This window comes from Coptis chinensis, chromosome 1 (assembly GCF_015680905.1).
Source record: "Coptis chinensis isolate HL-2020 chromosome 1, ASM1568090v1, whole genome shotgun sequence".
NCBI lineage: Eukaryota > Viridiplantae > Streptophyta > Magnoliopsida > Ranunculales > Ranunculaceae > Coptis > Coptis chinensis.
In genome coordinates this window covers 30,507,602-30,524,913 of record NC_141456.1, presented here as the reverse complement: position 1 = coordinate 30,524,913, position 17,312 = coordinate 30,507,602, and the positions used below count along the sequence as shown (strand labels likewise).

At 35.7% G+C, this 17,312-nt stretch overlaps 1 long non-coding RNA gene across 1 annotated transcript; it reads right to left on the bottom strand.

Moving 5' to 3' along the window:
- Positions 1–12,442: 12,442 nt before the first annotated feature.
- On the bottom strand, positions 12,443–17,034 carry LOC147523408 (uncharacterized). Its single transcript, XR_015196389.1, has 2 exons — positions 16,829–17,034; positions 12,443–12,603 (listed from the first exon to the last, which is right to left on the bottom strand). It is a non-coding gene; the product is annotated as an uncharacterized LOC147523408 (long non-coding RNA).
- Between the last annotated feature and the right edge of the window lie 278 nt (positions 17,035–17,312).

Genomic DNA, 17,312 nt, shown 5'->3' with positions numbered 1-17,312 from the left:
CAATAAAAATTTGAGTATTGTTTGACCTGTTTTGACCACTTAACTAGTTGCTTGTTTTCAGTGTGTTTCTGCAGCTTTTTAGGACCAAGGTCTCTGGAAGAACAGTAGAGAAGAAGGATCTGTAAAACTCCAAATAATCCAAACTTTTTACAAGATCATCCTTGACATGTCACGAGACTCTAGTAAACATTTCGTGATTTTTAGTCCTCTTTTACTTATTTATTCAATCGATTGTTTACAGTGTGTGCAGAAAACTTCTTCACTAGACTCTAGAGGATTAAACAGTACAGAAGAGGGACTTAGAAAGCTCCGATTTCTCTGAAATTTTTAGGCTACATTCTAAACGTATCAGGTAGCTGCTATAAAAATTTCAAAATTTTTGGACTTGTTTTGCTTGCTGTAACAGTAAGTACTTCTCTTCCACCGTGAATCCCCTGTTAGCGGTTTCATAATTAGCATTAATAGTTAGTCTCATATAATTTAATAATATAATTAAGTTAATTAAGTGCATATTCATTTAGTTTATATAGCTTAATTTTCTAGTGCATAAAAACTTGGTTTCGTGATTCACCTCATAAACGCTTAATCAAAAGAGCTAATTCTTGTAACAATCTTCCAATTCTGGTTTTAGAGGAGACCACACCATCGAACTCAGGATCTGATTTTGAATCTGAGACACACACACCACTAGTAGACTTAGTTACATCATCTACACAAGTAGAGGATACACCAGAGAAAGTACCATTAGCCGCCATTGTAAGACCACTATTTTATTTCTACATTATTTGCATAACAATATTTAGTATTTTTGTATTTGATTTTTATTTTTCTGGTCAACGTGCTAGTATGTGGGTTTGACTTTTGATAGAAAGAGAAAGGAGGGAAGACCAAATAGTAATTTCGAATAATGTTACTATAGGAAACTAGTATTTGAATTTTGAATGTTGGAGTATAGATTATTCTTAATATTTGGAAAGTTTTAAATAAAAATGGAAACAAGATATTAACCTAAGGAACATAATACATATAATACTTTTAATAGAAATAATATTCCATAGTTATGATATAAAAATATTTAGTAAAATAGGAAGTTGAGCTAAATATATGGTGTCTACGAAGAAAGGAGGTTTTTCTCAAAAACACAAACATCACACTCAAGCAAAAACGAAGAAGAACGGCGAATTTTGCGAGCTAGCTGGGATTGATTCTCGCGTTGTCGTATTCGATATTTCTTTTTCCTGATAACACAGGAGGTGAGTAGTTTAGTTTTATTTTTCTCGTCTATACACAGAGACGACTTTACTGTAGTACCACGTTTATTATATGTTTTCCGTTCATTTTCATTTTCTGCTCATTTTATGTTCAGCAACGATTCTTCTCGTTAATGTTAAAACTTGTTAGAATCATAGAACTGTCGAAACCCTTAGGTGGTTGTAAAGGGAGGCTCGAGCCCCCAAACCTCCTCCCCTGTAAATATTCAATACTGCGATACTGAGGGGTTGGATATTGTATGTATTTTCGTTTTTTTGAACTGTTTTGGTTGTATTGCGGGTTGGTTGTTTGATGAATGGTGGTAGGGGGGAGTTTGAGGGTGGTTGAAAGCTTCAAGAACGTTAATGGCGGTCGGATCTAAGAGTTGAGAGGTGTTTTCAAAACTGAAAATTTGGGATTGCTTGGTGAAGTAAAGTTGTGGGGTTTTTCACCCACACAAATTTCGCTGAGTTAGTTTTTGGGTGGTGTGTGAAGGATTTTTGGGTGGCTGGAAGCTAGCTGTTGGTGCTGGGAATGGGATGACCGTGAGAGCGATCTAGTGCGATGTGTAACTTTTTTAGACCTATGGATAATTAGTTGGGCCAGACCATAACAGTTTTTGTTTTGGGCCAATTCTTTTATCTTTTGTTTTAGGCAAGTTTAACATGTTTATGTGGGCTGGTCCATAGAATGTTAAGTGAATCACATAGGCCGGGTTAAATAATTTTAAGGTCTGTTTCGGTTAGTTGGGCCAAATCAGTTTATGGGCCGGGTACGACTTAAGTTATGGAACCGGGTCAGCTTAGCCAAGTCGGTTAGGACCAAAGTTTGATTTGTTTTAAATATGGGTTTGGGTGAGGACCGGTTGGGATGACCACCGATTAGGACCATTGACTGTTGGGTTGACAGTTGACCTGTTGACTGTTGACTTTTTCCAAAATATTATAGATTGAATTTTATGGACCAATCCGACGATAGGATGTTGGTGACACTTGTATAAACTTGTTTGTCAGTATCTAATATAGATTTGACGTTGATCTTGTGTGAATATTGACACGTGAAGGAGGAAAATTTTAAGATGCATAGATATATACATTTGAATAAATTACGTAACGAAAATCTTAGAACCTAGCTACCACAACTCATGTGATTTTCCCTGTGTAGGGCGTGTGCAATTTGATTGGCCCTTTTGGCGTTTCAGTGAATCTGAATGGCCCTTCTAGCGTAGCCGAATAGTGGCTTGACTATCTCGTTCGCAAACTTTAGAATGAGACGCGCGTTATTTTTATGCCGAATAGTGGCATTACTCACATAATGGCTTCCATGTGAGGGTTACCCAGTATGTGATATCCCGCTTAGGGTAGTTACGCACAGAGTGGTCCAGTATGTGAGGGGAGGCATGTGGATGTATATGTTCGGCGTTGGGTAGCGATTGTGCTAGCCAAGGAAACTAGGTAAAACATAGAGACGACGTGTTATTAGGGACACTTAATAAATGTTACTAATATGATACTTTCCTTCGGTGTGGTTATTGATTTAAGACAGCCAAGTTAAGCTTCATTTTATGCTATGATTATTACAAATTGCTTTGCAGGAGAGTGGGTTAAACTAATTATTCTTGCAGAGAGGACCCACTCTGCGATAAAGCATGCATAAAGGTAAGTACTAGGATACCATACATTTGATTTGCTCTTAGTTAGAAGCTAAGGTGCCTTTATGAAAGAACTGACTACCTTAAGCTAAGGCGCCTCGGTGGAGGAACTACCTGCCATATAAAGAACAAAATTTTATGTATATCTAAATGGTTTTTCTAAGGCTACTCATACCAACATTATTTATAATGCTGACCCGATTTGCATGTTTGCTAATCGGGTGTGTTCTTATATGAACATAGTCGATCAACCTGGACAGGGTTAGCTGATGTTCGAGAAGGTGGCGTGCTGCTCGTGATTGATGTTAGCATTTATTTTTAATAAGATGTCGGTTCATTTTTCCTCAAAGATGTAGTGGAATTTGTTGGGGACATATGTTTTAATTTATTTTCTAAATTCTTAAGTGAAGAAGTTTGTAACTTAATTTTGATTGCAAGTTTTCATAATGATAAATTATTGTTAACAATATTTTATTATTTAGATTTTTTCCGCATGTGTTATTATTGTCTTAAGGGTTATGTAATAGATTGGGTTTTGAGGTTGTTGTCACATCTCGGATATAATTTATATTATCTGATTTATCGAAATTCGGGGTGTGACAGCCATGGCTTATCAAAGAACTCTTAGCACCTTGTTTTAACCTATCGCGGTTCAACCACCGAACTGCATAGTGATGCCCGACAACAACAATAACTATGAGATTAAGCCCACCATTCTTAATATGTTGCCAAGATATTATGGCAAAACAAATGAAGAACCGTATAATCATCTGAGTAAGTTCTTGAGTATATTAAGTACTTTTAAAGCACCTCATCTTTCCCCTGAAGAAACTAGATTAAGGTTGTTCCCCTTGACTTTTGAGGATGCCGCACTACGTTGGTATAGATCCCTACCCTCTAATTCTATAACTACTTGGGAGCAACTATCACAAAAGTTTATGAAACAATATTACCCTTTACGTAAAACTGAATCCATGCAATTGGCTATTTCAACCTTCAAAGGAAAACCTAATGAAGAGTTTCATACAACATGGGATAGATTTAATGATTTACTTCTCCGTTGTCTACATCATGGTTTTGACATACTTAATATAGTACATACATTACTTTATAAAAGGTCTTTCACCTATGAACCATCAGTTAATTGAATCAATGAATGGAGGAAGATTTACTAGTCTTACTCCTGATGAAGCCTATACTTTTTTGCAAAACTTTTATGAGAGTTCTAAGGATTGGGCCAATAGTAGTGACCATGAGGACATGGCACGGGTAGATGAGGGGATGAGTTTTAGTAAACCAGGTATGTATGAGGTTAAAAATGAACTCAATGAGAAACTTGAAGGTGCCATTGCTAGTTTATCCATAGGAATTGAAACTTTAAACAAGAAGTTTGATTCATTTACTTTAAATTCTCCAATGAATAATCAACCTCAACAAGCAATGAATGTCAACCAATTTTGTGAAAATTGTCTTAGTATAGATCACGACACCTCAGTTTGCTCTATGTTTGTTGCTCAAGGTACTGATGATGTTTGTGCTTTTAATACATTCAAAAGACAGGGTTATCAAAATAATTTTAGTAACACAACAACAATAACCTAGATCTTAGAAATAACTCAAACAATTCATGGAGACAAAACATGTCTCCACAGCAAAACCAATATGGTTTTCAAGGTAATATCGCTCTTTCTCTAATCATTTAAATTATGGTAAGCTTTCAATTATTTTATTTAGTCATTGAGGGCAATGCCTCATTTAGTTAGGGGGTGAGAATCAAAATTTTGCAATATTTTAATTACAATATTTGGAAATTTTATATGTGAATTATGGTGATTCTAGGTGAAAAGTATATTTTTATCGTTTAAACTGGCTAATGAAAATTGGAAATTATAAGTCATAGTCAGGATCAGTAAGACTTTTATACTAAGTTTCTATTACTAGAAATAGATCTCACTGATAAAAGTCTTAGTCTAGAGTAAGTTCATATAATACACCACTAGAGGAATTTCAAATGAAAGAGCAACTTAAACTTCTACCAAACTAGATGATTATTATAGAGACTTGACTTGTGAAACTTGAGCCTTTCAATTATAAATTTCTTGGAGAGTCTTTACGTAAATCTGAGTCCAAGTTGACTCAACCATTTTTCTGTGCTTAAATTCGTTGTGTAGTCTCATTTATTCTTGATTTGGTCAATCACGAGGTGGCATCAACTGGGGAGATAGCCATTAGGTCTTGTAGTATATTCAAAGCGGAATATCATACTGATAAGTCAAGCAGTGAACAAATCAGCCTTTATCCCACCTAGTAGGATTATCATGTTAACCACTTTGAGCCTTATATATTAAACCTTTTATTCTTAAACCAATCATCTTAAACCCAACTCCAGATAAGGAGCATATCCCATATTATTAGCCTTACCCATATTTTCGAGGATTTCTAAAGAACTAAAGAGAAAGCTAGAACGAAGAAGATTTTGAAAGAAATTTTACCAAAGTCAAATGAATAAAATCATTCATTTTGCTCAAAGAACAAATATATATATATATAGGGGCAGGCTAGGTAGACAGCAGAATTCAAAACAGCATCCAAACAGCAGAATTCAAGTCGTTAGATCATAGCTGATCAGATCAAGATGAAAATGCGATATTTCAGAATTTGGGTTTCGTTCATCTTTTACGAAGGGTTTGGGTTTCGAAATTTCTAAACACCAAACAACAAACTACGATCATCAACAAACAACAAATTCAAAATCAAAACCACCGAAATCATCAACAACAAAATCAAACCACCGAAAAACCCAAAATCAAACCCAAAAATCATCAACAAAATCAAAACCACCCAAAAACAAATCATCTCGTGCTTGATTCTTAATTTATCTGGTAAGAATTTATCGTTTTTAGTTCGATCTTGTGACACACTATTTCTGCTTCTTGTTATTTGTTTTTTTTCAACTGTATTTATTATATGCATTTGATGTAGATCTACATGATATTCGGATGGTTTAGTTTAAAATCGATGTAGATCTGGCTTGCCAAATAATTTCAAGGTAATTTGTTTCATTTCACTTGACATTTCATGATTTTTTTCCCAGAGTTAGTTTAACCCGGTTATAATTTGTTGGCGGGTTCTTGTACTTGAGAAGCATCATACATCAAAAATATCAGATTTTCCTGATCTCCAGTCTTTGGTGACGTTTGGATTTCGAGGGGAGGCATTAAGTTCCCTGTGTGCACTTGGGAATATCCGAAAGGAGTATGCAAAGCTAATTTCTTTATTGAATGTGAGTGCTTAGCTAATTTCTTTACTCATCTTGAAACCGTGGGATTGTAGTTTGGTTTTTGATTTGTTATATTTCAATTGCCATGCCCTATTGCCAAAGGAGTTCGATTAGTTTGTAACAACACAACCGAAAGAACGCAAAATCTGTGGTACTTCGAACACAAGGAAGCAGCTCCATTAAAGACAACATCATAACTGTATTTGACATGAATACATTCTCGCGTATTAGAGACCTTGAGTGTTTTGTATATCGAAAAGTCGTATGGGAGTCGTATGGTTGTACTTTTGCATATCGTAAAATCTATGTCTCGGATGTGGTAGAGCGGGACACCTCAAGGAAGACTGCCCCCAAGAAGAAAGACGGAGTAAAGGTATCTCAATCGAGAAAACAAGTGACATGTGGTGAGATCGGTAGTGCACCCGCTATAGAAGGAGCCGGGATCAATAGCGGATGAAGGAGCAATCCGGGCGTGGGTATAGATGTAGCAAAGAAGCATGGGTAACATATGGTAGTCCGGTTTGGTGCCAAATCACTTTTCTAGTGGAGACAAGTGTGCTAAGTTAGGGTAATCTATTAATCAAGTAAACAGCCGTACCTTTGAGTATTCTCTTTGGTGCTTAGAGCCATCCACGCATTCATTAGTTTAAATGTTGTTCTTTGTTGTCTTTGGATTGGCTTAATTTCGCGGTGTCTCTTATTAAGCTACCAATTAGTATAATCGGATGGTTCATTGATCGATTCCTTGTTGATCTTGAAGATGGTTGTCAAATAATTCTTTGTTGTTTCACTTTCGGTTTTTGCATTGGGAATTTTGGAGTGTGGGATTTCTTGCATTGGTGAATTTTGGAGTATCGTTCTTGTAAACTTTCAGCAGATTGGTTGTTAATGTAGAGGATTTTTTTTCCTGACATTTCTGTTTCTTTTCTTGCTTTAGTGTACCATTTTCTTTTCTTCAAATCGTGGATTGCCAATCTGTTAATGTGTATTCCCAGTTTGAATTGCTTTGATGGTGGATTGATTTGTGTCGGTGCAAAATCTTGGATTACTAGATTTGAGACAAACTTAAACCCAACAATGTAAGGCGTGAGAAATAGGTGCTTAGAGCCATCACAGATTCATTGAAGTTTGAAATAAACTCTGACAGAAATAACCAAAATTCGATAAACAACAAAAACCAATATGGGCGGTCAAGTTTTCTCTCACATAACTTGTTATGATCGGTTTTCTAGTACCAATATGCAAAACCAATAGCTTCTCATATGCGCCTCAAACCAATATGCTATGTTACGATCTTCTAGTCTCTATATTCTCTCGAGAACTCCATTTGATCGATTTTTAGCTTATTGAGTGAAATGAAATGGGCTTGGACCTATATTTGCACTAAAAATAATTATGTATGCAGAGATACAAAACTTGCACCAAAACTTGCAAAGATACAAACACATCATACAAAACTCGACATCCCACTTTGAACTGGGCCTTTAACAATTTCTCGTAGAGTTTCGAACGGGCATAAGGATTTAAGCTAGCCTTTAAAGAGAGGGACAATTCCTTTTGGCGGCCTAGCCAAGAAGACTGCCAAGTCCATCAAAGTTGAAGCAACCAAAAAACTAAGCTTAGGCCTAACATATAAGAAAATTGAAAATGAGAAAATTGAAGATATCAAAAGACCATCCATCTTTAGTACAGCCAATCACAATTTTGTACGGACCATCCATCTATGAAGCAAACCACGCTTTTGTATGGACCATCCATCTTTCTAACATATAAGAAAATTGAAAAATCTAAACTTCACCACACCAATCACAGCAGTAATAACTAATTGAACTAAACAAACAAATTCTTAGTACAACATCTCTAAAGGAGTAGTCTTGAGCAGACCATTTAGTACAACCAATCACTAACTTTGCTTTTAGCCTTTCCATGCCAAGCACCTTTATCCAACCACTAAAAACAATACAGTTACCCCAACAAAACTAAGCACCTTTATCCCCAATTCATCATCATTCCTACCCGCCAACAACACAAAAATAGCAATAAGAATAATAACAATACCAATAATAACAAAAATAATAATAACGATAACTAAAAACGATAACGATAACAAAATCCATGTATAACATCATCATAAACACACTAAAAAGCTACATTAAATATGGACAGGTGGACTGGTAACTTACACTTCCTCAAGTTTAAGCTTGCTTGATATCAAAAGGGAATATCTCCATAGAGCAAATTCCCAAATAAATCCCCTGATTAACCCCTACATATAGGGATCCCAAGTAATAGAAGACATTAGGCAAATGTAATGAATACAAAATTCTAATTTTCCTTTTTTTATTGCGATTTTAAAATTTTCAAACCACCTGTGGTGTTGAAGGATTACAGAGTTCTTAGATCACCACAGTTTTGCCTATTTCATCGAATTTGCCCACCAAGTGATTCCCTTCAAATCATTCAAAACAACAATAATCAAACTTCACACTTTGCTACAACTTTAAAATGATACAAGGTTAGGGATTACACACATGGAATGTAAGTTCCTCGGATCACCAATGGAAGGAGAAATTTCGCCACCCAAATTCAAATTTGACATTCCTACACCGTGAGAAAAAATAACCAACATTCTTCTTACACCAAGGGACAAAAAAAGACCTAGTGCCGAAACAAGTACGAAGTTAATAAGAATGGATAAAACAAATCTTACAATTGAAACAACAGAACCATGCCATGAACGAAGATATCCATTGTGCACATCATCCCCCAATCCGTGGGGGCGTTTACTACATTACTAAATGAAGCTTTTATAGACATCGAGACTTCCCTGCACCAACAACAAAACTTGATCAAACACCAACATAGAAAGTGAACTACCACAAAAACCATTCATGGGTAGAAAAAAAAAAAAAATTGCCATATTTAGAAAAGGGTTGTAGTCTTCAACACAAATGTGTTTATAATGATGAATTGGATCGCCCATGAAATTTGGATTTTTGGGTTTTTGGGTTTTGAATTTTGGGTTTGATTTTGGTGGTTTTGATTTTGTTGATGATTTGTTGTTTTTATGAATTTTCAAAACCCTCGTGATCGTAGTTTGTTGTTTGATGGGAGGAAATTTGGAAACCCAAACCCTTCAGATTTTGTGAGGTAAAATATCGTATTTTGTGAAACAAATTCCGAAATATCACATTTTCATCTTGATCTTATCAGTTATGATCCAACGGCTTGAATTCTGCTGTTTGGATGCTGTTTTGAATTCTGCTGTCTACCTAGCCTGCCCCATATATATAATTTAGCAGAAGTAGTGATGGAGTTCAAGTGTTGCAGTCTACAAGTGAAGAAAATTTCCAAGAAGGTAAAAAGCACAAAGTCTTTAGTATATTCTCAGAAATTTTTGAATCTTTTTTACCCTTTTCTTGTTAACATGTCCTAAGCCCCATTTTAATACTCAGACTTATCACTAAAGTATGATATGAAGTGTAGAATAGGTGAAAGGATGCTAAAGTGAAGGACCCGACATTTCAAATGTGATTGACATTCTGTCCATGAGACTTTATTTATATATTTGCAAATTTCCGTCTTTCTAACTAAATATGTGGGATGTTCTACTTTTTACTCATTTCCCTGCATATGGAGGTAAAATAGAAAACTTATCTGAGAGAGATTTTCTTGTGAGTGTATGAAATGGTGAGATTTTAAGTCAAAATACTAATCCAAAGGTGAGGTAGAAATTCCGTTGCTTGGAAAAGAGAAAGAAATCAAAATAGTTAAAAATGAATAAGCTCTAGCTAGAATGATTAGTCACTCTTTTCTATCTTTATGAATAGAACCTTGGCCTAATGTTTTATGATCATGGGTGTGATAAGTAATAACCTTTTGATTTAGACATTTTAACCGAAAAAAGTTGTTTTATCTAGATTTCACCATAGTTCATATGTAAAATTGATTTTGTGGGTATATCAACTGAAAACCCTATCAAGGCTATAACTCGTCATTTAAGGGTAACTTAAAGGTTTAAAGCCTTGTTGCATATGGTAAATGCAAACGCGATGCCTGCGAAAGTGAGTTAGTTTATTATTTAATTAGTATTGTTAGCTTTGAACACTTCTCTAGTATAACACATATTTGATAAGAGAATAGTAAAATGCTAGTTGGAGGTTGTGATAAGTGCTCAAAAGTAATGATTTATAACCCCAATTATGTGTATGTTAGTCTCCATTTTATATCTAAATATTCTAATATGATGCAATTTGAGTTTTTGTAGGTCAAAGAATCTAAATATAAAATATGGAGGGAAAATAAGTCAAACAAGTCAAAAAGGAGTCATTGGGAATTACAGGTAAAGGCCTAGGGCAAAAACGTCATATTTGTCTCCATAAATGTCAAGCCTAATGAGACTCTAAAAGAGGATAATAATTAAGTTAGAAGAGTCTTAAATCTGATCTCAAAGCCTTAATTTCGACTTCATAGGAAGAGAAGATCAACATGGAAAAGAAGTCAGAGTTTCACAAGAATTAGGAAACTGAAAGCTGCCAGAAGCTGCAGCTTGCAAAATAGCCTGCAGAGCAAAGTGGGCCACGTCTCACTTTTGTACAAACAAATCTTACTTTTTCAGAATTGCTTCTAGAAATATTACAAAGAGTTTGACACCAAATAAACATAGGATTCTAATCTCTATCCAGACGAGCATGTAAGCCAATATATAAGGCACAAAAATCTCAGTTTACATCATCTAGGAAATTTAGTGTTTGCATCTTAGATCTAGAATTAAGAGAGAAGAAAGTTCAGACCTTTTCACCATTAATAGCTATAAAAAGATTATTTCTTTTCATATTATGTTCATAGCATAGTATGAGGAGCTAATCTCCCTTCTCTTGGGAGGGCAGATGAAGCATTTTTCGTATATTTTAGTTTAGTTATTCTTCTATCATGTTTTAGTTTAAATCCCTTATTGAGTTTTTTCTTATTCATCCATTGATCTAATGCTCCTGTGGAGGTTAGGAGGTCTTAGGATAATTCATGATTGTGTAGAGCCAAATGCCACAAACCCTAGATTGTTTTCTTCTAGTTTTTAGTGTTATAGTATAATAATTGGATTCTCTATGGCACCTCAAATAGTTGTATGGTTAATGCCACATGTGGATTTTCCATGGCACCTAGAGTTGTATATTGAATGCCACTTAAAACATAATTTGGTTAGATATAAGATATCATTGGAGATTGAAGAAGTATTTGATGAAAAGATAGAAAGCAAGTTGAAAGCCACATATTATCATCATGGTTATGAGCATAAGGTTTGTAGGTATGGTGAGTTTCTATTGGTGATTTATATTAAGTATGATAGGTAAATCTATTAGACTAATTCTATGATTTTGGTAGATTCATCTCTCCCAAGATATTCTCTCTCTTGATTCATTTTTATATATTTAATTTAGTTTAGTTTATACATAGTTTACATCTCAAATCAAATCAACTATATATTCATCATTACTTAGCCACATCTTTTACTTGCATCCATTAGAGTAACTTAGATTAGGAATTTCTATTATCATCACTTAGTTATTTAGAGTAGGATTGATACCTTGCTAGCTAGCCACTATACTAATCAATATTTAATAGGCTAAGTAAGATTTGCAAAAGATACGTAACACAAACAACGACACACAAATAATTACGTGTTTCGTGCTTTTTTCAGCCACGCACGCGAGTTATCTCTAATCTCTTCTTTTCATAATTAACAGGATTATGTTGTATGAGTCCAGGAGTTGAGATGGGATTTCAGAGATGAAACCCTAGTTCAACTTCTTATGCTAGGGAAATGGACTTAGAGATGAGTCCATTTCGTTAGGGATTGATGCTCAAGCCGGTTCGGGTTTGTTAATGAGCCTAAAATAGCTTAGAGAGGGTGGTAATCTGATACTAAGATAGGATAATATGACCTTGCATGAGCAGCATGATTCTCCACCCCTTCTTTCTCTTTGAATATCTTAGGAAACATCTTAGTTTTTACCGTCTTTTGTATTCTGCATGTTTAAGCATCCGTTAGGATTTAAATAACACAACTAAACTTAGCTAGTAATCCAAAATGAATCTTACTCACTAGTTTCCCTACTTAGAGCACAATAAAGTTGTACGCTGTTGTCACACCCCCAAATTTCCAGAAAAATTAAAACTGATATTCAATCATCTGGAAACCCAGGGTGAAACAAAACCCACTAACATATTATCAACCACAATATTTAAAATCTAAAATCAAATTAAAACTGAAAGAACAACGCTTCATTTACAAATAAAATTTTTACTAACCAACTCTATTACCTTTGTTTCAATTCAAAACTATACACTTTCGAAAAACTTAAACCAGAAGACTCCAAGAGCAAATCCAAGTCACGTGTCTTCATCCACTGCACTCCACCATCTATGTTCCCAAGAACACACCCACGTTACAAAACAAAGCAAACATGGGTCAAACAAATTGAATTTGCTTTGGTATGAGTAGACTAACAACAAAATATATATAATAATCTTTCAAATGAATAATATAACATTACAAACAATTTCAACTTTGAAGACAATATAGTTCCGTTTTCCAAAAGCGGTGTAGTTTTCTTCCCAAGTAAGATTTCACCCCAACATACAAATTCCAAGAATCTCATATAATAGTACTCGTCATTCCCACTTTCCAAAATAACTCACAATACAATACCACTTTACATTTCATTTATTAACTGCACATATGATAACCTAATTAAATATGAGTTGGGTATACCTTACCTTTAAGCCAACACGTTGTCTTAGGGTAGGATATTTACGTCCCTGCAGAAAAAGATTAATAGATCCTACCCTCCCCTGCAAAACGAGTTAGACATCACAATAAATTGATTTATCTCGGCCAATCAAAATTCTATTCATGACCCAACCTCATTTAAGACATTGAAGTCTAATTGATATAACCCGGTTAGATCCAGTATCTTTGAGGAATACCACTTATCATAATACCTATATCAATGATAGTCATTCATATGACATCATTATGTCATAAAAAGTTTCTGCGTGCATAACCATAGATCTCGGACTATCACAAGTCATTAATATTTTCGTAATAACATATCAAGTTATAGTCATTTCACAAATCATAGAAATTACAATCATTTACTAATATTATTCACCGTCACACTTCATATCCATAACATCACACAATTCATATACTTTTACTTTAGTATCACTCGTCTACTTATGAGAACGAGGAAAAGTCACAACCAAAGAGTACATTCATCCCTTGTGAGTATCAACTCATACAAACCACGTAAACATTTATCATAAGAAATCATAAACATCATATGCAATAACTCCATCACACGTAAAATCAATATTTTACTTTGCTTATTACTTATCTCGTTGACTCATTTATTCAAAGACACAGCCCAACCTTTAGTTCCTACTCCACGATTTGCACTACACACATTTGCCAAATCACACATATCCGTGCGCCTCACTCACACCGAAAATACCACTACAAGACATACGTCCCCAAGCGGGATATCGCCTCCGGAAAACATACTTTCATCTTGTAAACTCGTAAATCTTGTGAGTCACAATACCATCTCTCGGGCTTTCCATACACATAATCACAAAGCCTCTTTTGGGCATAACAAAATATCAGGTCATTCATGGCACATTCAATGAATACCTTGGGTCATTCCCGCCACCTTCAAGGAATACCCATCATAACACTAACGGGCCATTCATGGCACATTCAATAAATGCCCTGAGTCATTCCCGCCACATTCAAGGAATACCCAAACCTACATTCCCGTGACATTCAAGGAATCGACCAACCAACCCCGAATACCTTAGTTCCTCTATACCTTAGTTCCTCGATTGGGTCATTCATGGCACATTCAATGAATATTGGGTCATTCATGGCACATTCAATGAATACCCATCTATCACATGACATCACAAGTCATAAACATTTCTTTTCATTACCAAATCCCTCGAGGCGTGGAGAGTTCTAAAGATGTGGGCTTACACATTAAAACATTATTATCACTTATAATTATACTAGCATTACTCATGTCAAAATAGACCACACATGCAAAGAGTCACTTTCACGTCAAGGCAAATCAAGCACTTAAATATCATTAAATGTAAAATGGACTTATAATCAAACAAATACAATTTATATAACCATACTCATATATACAATATCGTAAACAAATAGTTCATTAGCCCAAATTCAAGTCCACACACACTAATGTCTAAAACATATCCACATATACTAAAGTCTATATTCATATACAACTTCTATCTCCCACATATATATTTATGTAGTCTCAAAACAACAGTAATTTCTAACATAATCACATAGTTATCACACAACTATATAATATATATATTATAGATATAGTGTAGTGGCTGCACTTTTGCTCAAAGCTGCCTACGTATCCAAATCTTTCAAGATTGGAATCAAGCCTTCGTAGTTCTTATCAGCCACAAAATAAATGCTAAGGTTTTTCCTACATTCATCCAAATGACATGTAACTTAATTATTTAGAAACTAAGGTATTTAGATATACTTTTTCATGTAGAACTCGAAGTCCAAACCTTAACCCATCTAAAAGAAAATTTAGGTTGAAAACGGTCAAAATCCTAATTTCAGCAAATTGGATTTCTGACGGGATATCTTTCGAATGGAACAACTCTTTCCATTGTATCCAAACGATCGAAGCTTTTTTGTGTTGCAAAGCCGACGCGATTTAACTTACTTTCTCTTGTTTAACAAAAATACCCAATCATCAAGGTCAAATCTTTCTTAGGTAAATGACAACCAAAGTTATACAAGCTTCCACAAAGATTTTATTACTATATGTGTCCATATAATATACACATAAAAACGTGAGTACAATTAAACAATCCACAGTCCACAATCAAAGCCCAATATGCTTTACACACTACTCACGTCAAAATTCTAAATTAGATAATTTACCAACCAAGTTATACAATATCCGACAGTATTTTATTACTATATATATATCCATATAAACAAACATATGAAAAACTGGAAAAGTCAACATTCACAGTCAACGGTCAAAGTCAACGGTCAACAGTCAAAGTCAACAGTCAACGGTCAAAGGTCAACACCTCATGGTCAAGGTCAAACTCAACATGTCATGGTCAAGGTCAAACTCAACATGTCATGGTCAAAGTCAAACTGTCCTAGTCAAAGTCAAACTGACAAAGTCAAACTGTCCAAGTCAAAGTCAAAGGTGAAAGTCAACCGTCCATGGTCAAAGGTCAAAGTCAACGGTCGATGGTCAAAGTCAAACTGTCCTAGTCAAAGTCAAACTGGCGTTTCCGTGTTTGACAGGTTCAGAGTCATAGCCATGGTTCACGGCTAAGGTCAAAGTCAACGGTCGATGGTCAAAGTCCACTTATTTATTCTACCTGACCCAATTGGATCTATATTAAATTATATGGACTGGCCCAAGCAATATTAGAAACGGGCCCAAAAACAGTTAAGTGGATTCGGCCCAAAAACGTTAATATAAACTGGTCCACAAAACAAAGGCTAAAAAGAATTGGTCCAACACAAAACTGATGTGGTCCGGCCCACTTAAAACAAAATAAGATCGGGCCCAAACAAAATAACCAAGGCCCAAAACTAAAACAAAAAGGAACTGGCCCAAGTAGCTAACTGGTTCGGCCCAAGGCCCAACTACAGCTACAGTGTCATCTCTTTCACCAATTCTCCTCCACCACCTCCAAAATCCGGCCACCACCATCGGCCACCATCCCTCACTTCATCAAATCGGTTTCACTCATAAACAAAAACCAAACACTTTTAATAAAAACAAAACCCCCAAATCATTAAATCCCTAACTCCTTCAAAACTAGATCTAATAAAAATCGACCTCCATTAAAGCTTGTTTGCAAGCTTCCAACCGCCACCATTTTCAGCCCTCACCCTCTCAAACACTACCCCATCATCATCAAATCAACAATCCACATAGAATCACCACCTAAACCCACCAAAACAACAACCTAATAAAAGTGAGGCGCCTCCATTAACGACCCCGTCAACGTTCAACAGCACCACCCAATCCGGCATTCAATCCCCCACTAACCTTCAACATTCAAACATACCTCAATAACCAACACCCATTCGAAAACACAACAACCCAAAACAGCTCAACCACCGGCGCCATTAACGTCTCCAACCAAGCCTTGGGCAACCCCTACCGACAGCCCACAACCATCCTCACTACCACCAAACATTATCCCATCAAAAATCAAACGAAAAGTCACAACAAAATCGATATTACTCCCGTGCGGGCGACCTCGCCATTGGCGTCTGTCGAAAGCCGACAGAGCTTCGACGACTTCGACATCAACCAACGATTCAAACCAATTAAAACATCCTAGTTCAACCCACGATAAATCAAAAGAGTATAACGAGAAAAACAAGGAAAATGGCGATTTCTCTAATGGGGCTTTAACTGCCCTTAACGCACATAAAGCTTGGACAGTTAAAACTCAATTTCGGATTTCCGAGTTTTAACAACGCGACAGAACGCCGAATAATGAACAGTAAAATTTAATGAAAACCATAAGTTCGGTGAAATAGCAAAATAGCTACTCACCTGTATGAACAGCTCGACGAATCCTCCTAGCCCGATTCGTCGCGCTCCAATGCTCTAGCAAAACAGTTTCTCTCTGCCTCCATTTTTAATATATTATATTATCTTCTGAACCCTATTTTCTAGAAAAAGTGTTTATATACTTGGGTCCGAAACCCAAGCCCAACACAGACTCGAGCCCAAAACCAGGCCCACGTATCCCGAGTCCAATCCGACGAATTTTTTTAAAATAAACAATTAAATTAATTAATTAAATAGAAAAATACGTATAATAAAACACGGGGTGTTATAGCTGTTCTAGTATTTAGGTTGGTTCGAATCCTTTCTCGAATTAGACGCACAAAGACGTGAGTAAGGACTTGAGTCTACACCGAACGGAAACGAGATTTCGTATCTTTAGACCGCAGAAGTGTAGACATCAAATGGCGCCGCTGCCGTTCTAAAGAACCAAGGACCTGTGCTTGCAAACTGGAATTGCTCCAAGGGG